Here is a 6000-nt window from a genome sequence, read left to right as displayed (position 1 = left end):
ACCCCTGACAAGATCTAGGGTGGAAATAAACTGAGCGCTACTCACTCTCTCAAGGCGCTCCTCGATGTTAGGGATCGGATAAATTTGATCCTTAGTGATGGAATTAAGCCTGCGGTAGTCGACGCAAGGACGAGGTTCCTTGCCCGGTACCTCAACTAAAATCAAAGGGGAGGTATAATCACTCTCACCTGCTTCAATAACACCGAGCTGTAGCATTTTCGTTACCTCAGCCTCCATAATATCGCTCTGGCGGGGTGACACCCGGTACGCCTTGGATCGTACTGGCTCTGGGGAGGTAAGTTCTATGTCATGAGTAAGGACAGAAGTCCTACCAGGCCTCTCAGAGAACAGACCTTGAAACTCTTGTAAGAGCTGGTGTAGTTCGGTTTTCTGCTCAGGCGACAGCGATGCTTTACTTATTAAGTCACTAATGACTTGATCGGTGTCTTTCCTGTTTGTCACTGAGCCTAGTCCCGGAAGCTCGACCGGAAGCTCTTCTAACTTTCCCGCATCGGGAATTTCCTCTCCAGTATCTGGTGCCTTTAACGCTACAGGCTCAATTTTATCCCGTTCGGGCGTGCTCTGAATACCAGCTTGCTGCGCCTCTGACCCTTTCTCATCGTTCAACAACGTCGGCCCCGCAACTACCGCCTTTGCAGCGAGCTCCCGAACCTTCGATCTGGTTAAGGCCTGAACGCTAGCCTCACCAAACAAAAGCCCCTTCTCGCGCAGGAGGTTATCGGACCTGTTTGAAAATAAGTACGGGTACTGGGGGGGCAGCATAGATGACACTGCGGCCTCCGTCTCAAGTGCTCCGAAAGGTCCTTCAATAAGCACCTTTGCTACCGGCAGACACACGCTATGAGCTTCCACTGCTTGCTTGATCCATGCGCACTCGCCCGTGAACATATCGGGTTCTACGTAAGAGGGGTGAACTACATCCATCGTAGCTGCGGTATCGCGAAGCACTCGGCACTCCTTCCCGTTCACGAGGAGGTCTCGCATGTAAGGCTCGAGAAGCTTCATGTTCTCGTCAGTGCTGCATATAGACAAAAACACGACTTTTGGTTTTGTTTCTGGACACTGCGCCGAAAAGTGACCCGGCTTCTGGCACGTATAACACACGCGCGCTCGCCTTGTCTCGAACCGCTTTCTCATGGGCGTGAACTTCGGCCTCTCAAACTTGGAGCCAAATTCACCCTTTTGACCGTCCTTAGCTCCACGAGCCCGACGCGTCACAAACTCCTCGGCTAACTCAGCGGCTCTAGCCACCGTACTAACGTCTGGCCTATCCAAGACCCAGTACCGCACGTTCTCAGGTAACCGACTATAAAACTGTTCTAGCCCGAAACACTGCAGAACTTTCTCGTGGTCACCAAACGCTTTCTCTTCTTTGAGCCACTCCTGCATGTTTGACATAAGCCTGTACGCAAACTCTGTATATGACTCACTTCTGCCTTTCTCATTTTCCCGAAACTTCCGACGGAACGCCTCCGCTGACAGCCGGTACTTTTTTAGCAGACTCGATTTCACTTTGTCGAAATCCTCTGCCTCCTCTCTCTCCAAGCGAGCGACTACGTCGGCCGCCTCGCCGGGTAGCAAAGTGAGCAAGCGTTGTGGCCACGTTTCCCGAGAGAACCCCTGCTTCTCGCACGTTCGCTCAAAGTTAACCAGGAACAAACCAATGTCCTCTCCAAGCTTAAACGGCCGCATCAGGTCAGTCATTTTGAACAATACTCGTTCTCCTGCACCGTGTGCCTGACTTCCATTACGAGCGCGTTCCATCTCTAACTCGAGACGCTTCATTTCCAAAGCGTGTTGACGGTCGCGCTCTTCTTTTTCTTTCTCTTTTTGTTCTTTAAGTTCGCGCTCATCTTTCTCTTTCTGTTCTTTAAGTTCGCGCTCCTGTTTCTCTTTTTGCTCCTCCCTCTCCTCAATGGTCTCAAGGCATTCCGACAGCTCGTCATCCTCAGCTTCTAACTCAAGAATAGCCCTTAGCAGTTCTGGTTTTCTGAGTTTGTCTGAGACATCCAGACCCAACTCTCTCGCAAGCTCCAGCAATTTCGGTTTGCGCAACGACTTCAAATCCATGGCTGCTCTGAATGCTGCTTTCTCTACTGCCTACTATTGTCTTGCCGCAAACTAACCCGGCAGCAACGACAACCACAATTACCAGCTCTGTTTCTGACACTAACAAAAGCCTGGCAAAACTCAGAAGAAGAAAGTCCCGCACTCACCAAACCTCGCAGCCAAGAATTCAGCGCAGTCGTTCCGCTGCAGGCAACCAGTCATCACACAGGGCTCGTTGCGCTGCTCCCGGATGGTCGTTGTGCTGCTCAGCATACAGTCAACCGCATCTCTTCGCTGCTGGCCTCCGTTGTCGCGATCTCACCGCTGGCAACCAGTTGTTGGAATCGCACCGCTGGCACGAGTTGTTGGGGTCTCGGTGCTGACGCCCGTTATTGCCAATGGGTCGCAAGCCCCAAGGGTAGCGTTGGCCTGGCGGCCTGGGGCACTGGAAGCATCCGAAGGTCCCGGCAAAGCAAGAGAAGACTGGTAACAGAACAACTTGTTTATTCTAACATAGCAAAAGAGCGGCCGGTCAGGTCGACCGAAGTGGAGAGACGGGAGAGCACGTAACTCAACAGTACAAATCGGAGCCTCTCTCCTGGCGTCCGGGGGCAGCTGCTCTTATACTCTCGGCGTCGCGGTCCAAAAGGGAAGGTCACGGGATGAAGGTCACGGGACGGCGGAGCATGAGCCCACGACGGCGCGCACGGTCGAGCCGAGAGACCTGCTGAACCGAGTGCAGTGACGCATCGCCAACCCGCCCACACGACGGCGCGAACGGTTGAGCCGAGAGACCTCCAGGCTCCTCATTCGGGGAACTCCGCTCCCCGGCTGCCGCGCTTTGACAAGCGAGGGCACACACACACACACGCACACACGAAGACACGTGGCACTGAAACACGCCTGGACACGCTTGGCGGGGAAGCGTTGCGGCGGCGTCGCACGGGCCAAAATGTCCGCCGCTTTGAACGAAGCCCCGGCGTCCGTTGCATCCGCGCCGGCATTACCGCGCGTTGTAGGCGAAACGTAACAGTGTTCTCAGCATGCGATTTCCCGCTGCTTATTTTTTTTTTTGTAATCCAGTGCATTAATTCATAACACAAACATGACCATATGCCATGCCTTTTTTAATGTGCTTCTTACCACTCCCTTTCCACTCCAGTGAACTTGCCAGTATCTATATCATCGACAAGTTCATAGACCAGACTGTCATGACATTAGTCGGGCAGTGACTTGGGCGAGCGTCTCAGTGCGCGTTTTCCGAACATCGCAGACCCGGCGCCGTAGCAGAAATCTTCCTCGCGTTTGTGCTTGCTGCATACCCGAGTTGTAGCCGACGACTGTTTGCCGGTTTTATGTTTCGCGAGCCAAACTTCACGCAGCTTCTTGTCCAGCGGCTACGTGTGAGTAAGACTGACACCGGGCTCCGGTGCGTACGTCCGGCACTGCGGCACCGAGCAGTAGCCTACCATGTTGCGCGCCTTCAAAGGCAGCCACTACCTATTGTGCTTTCAAGCGCTGTAAAGGAGGCACTCGAAGCGAGAAAATCTCGCCGCTAAATGAGGACCGCAGCGTACGAGGGAATTTACACTTTCGTTTTGAGCTCGCTTCGGCGCTCCCGAAGCAGCCGACGCGGCCGCTATGTCCACGTGATCCCTCATAGCACGTCACGCCGACGGTGGCGCCCGCTTTTCCAGTGGTGGAGCTCGAGGCCAATAGAGGGGATGGCATCTCGGCTGGCACAGCGCAACCGACGTAGCGTGACTGACCGCCAACGACGCTCGCCCGCGCGCCGATAACGTCGGACTATAAACGAGCCTTCAGGAGCAGTCATGCCAAACCTAGGGATTTATCCCTAGATCTAGAGATTTTTTCTTTGCTTTAGGGATCTAGCGTCTTTTTGTGAAATCTACGGATTTTAAGAGGCCATATAATTGTTACTTTAAGCGGCCTCAAGGCAGGCGTATCTGATTATATTGCCTTCCAAACAGAAAATGCTATGAAAAATGCTAGTTACTGCTCATCTATTTTTGGTGTTCTGCCAAGCCGATAGATGGCGACAGCAGTTCTGCAACGCGAAATAATCGGCTGCTGCACAGAGAGGTAAAACGAAACCATATGACTTTCAAACTGTTTAATCGTGCGTGTGATCTCCGGCGCTACGAGTGACTGCTGCTCTACGAAAGAAAAAGTTGAATTTTGACTTGTAGTGTCAGCATCAACGCGCTACGTTTACGCTCACCGCGTACCTTCACCATTCAAACGTGCTGCATGTCAGATGGCAACTTCTGGACCAGGAGACTTTGATGATGGTGAGCCAAGCAAAAAGAAAGCGAAAACGTACGACCAAAAATATTTGACCAAATGGGAAGCGGATCCGAAGTACAGAGGGTGGTTGTCAGCCAGTAAAAAAGGGCACTTGTACTTTTCCTGCAAAGCATGCAGATCCGATTGTAAAGGTGGAAAATCAGAAATCGACCGCCACCTTGCAAGCTCCAAGCACAAGAAAAGCGCTGCAAGCTTGCAATCGACCCGCGCGCTGACATCCATGCCTTCAATAAGTGGGCAAACTCAAGTAGACAAATCGGTCAAAGAGGCTGAAATCAGACTTGCCGCGTTTGTCACGGAACACAGTCTACCTTTTAATGCCATGAGGCATTTAGTTGATGTTGTCAAGGCGTCGTGTGACGACTCGCAGATTGCAAAGAACTTAAGTTGCCGCCGGACAAAGTGCGCTGCAATCATAAAGAATGTGCTTGGAGAGGAGAGTCGCGAAGAGCTCTGTGAGCTTTTGCGCACACAGAAGTTCTCCCTTCTGGTGGACGAATCCACTGACAAGGCTACGGGGAAGCATCTGTCACTTGTCGCCCGAGTAATGAACGCCGACGGCGGCATAATGGATGCGTTTTTGGACTTAGTACCAGTCTGTGATGCGACTGCCAGCTCTCTCTACACTAGCTTAAAGGCGGTGTTCAGTGCTGCGGAAATTCCGTACGACAAAAATTTGATTGGTTTTGCGGCCGACGGAGCGAATGTAATGATGGGTGCACATCATTCCGTCGCGTCGCTGCTACAAGCAGAAATTCCAGGCCTCTTCATTATGAAGTGCGTTTGCCATTCGTTCCATCTGTGCGCCTCGTATGCGTGTAAAACACTTCCAAGAGGAGTTGAAGATCTGGCACGCGATGTTTTCAATTACTTTTTGTCGCCGAAGCAGACATCTGCCTTCCAAGAATTCCAGAAGCTGGCAGAGGTGAAACCGCACAAGCTCTTGCACCCAATTTAGCCAAACAAGGTGGCTGTCTCTCCAAGTTGTTGTGACACGCTTGCTTGAGCAGATGCCTGCCCTGATTTTGTTTTTCAAAAAAGCAGCCACTGACGACCGCCTGCTTGCTGCAGAAGCCATTCTGGAAAAACTGACTGACCCGTCAACGAAACTCTACCTCGAGTTTCTCGAGTACGTCCTGCCTTTTTTCACTAACCTAAATAAGGAAATGCAGTCGGAAGAAACCAGAATTCACTTGCTCCATGAAAAGGTTTCGGCCATGCTGAAATGCATACTGGAATGCTACATCAAGCGAGACTACCTGGAGGCCACGCCGTTGTCCGATGTGCGGTACAAAGACCCAGCCAAGTTCCTGCCATTGGAAGAAATTTACCTCGTAGCAAAGCCGTTTCAATAATACTTCTCGAGTTGCGTCGCACTGTATGTTTATCAGTGTTCTCAGCGTGCGATTTCCCGCTGTTTCTTTTTTATAATACAGTGCATTAATTCATAACACAAACATGACCATATGTCATGCTTTTTTTTAATGTGCTTCTTACCGCTACCTTTCCACTCCAGTGAACTTGACAGTATCTATAGCATCGACAAGTTCATAGACCAAACCGTCATGACATTAGTCGGGCAGCGGACTCGGGCGAGCGTCT

This window comes from Dermacentor andersoni, chromosome 1 (genome assembly GCF_023375885.2).
Source record: "Dermacentor andersoni chromosome 1, qqDerAnde1_hic_scaffold, whole genome shotgun sequence".
Taxonomy (NCBI): domain Eukaryota; kingdom Metazoa; phylum Arthropoda; class Arachnida; order Ixodida; family Ixodidae; genus Dermacentor; species Dermacentor andersoni.
The sequence above is the reverse complement of the archived record's forward strand: the minus strand, read 5'-3'. Positions refer to the sequence as shown.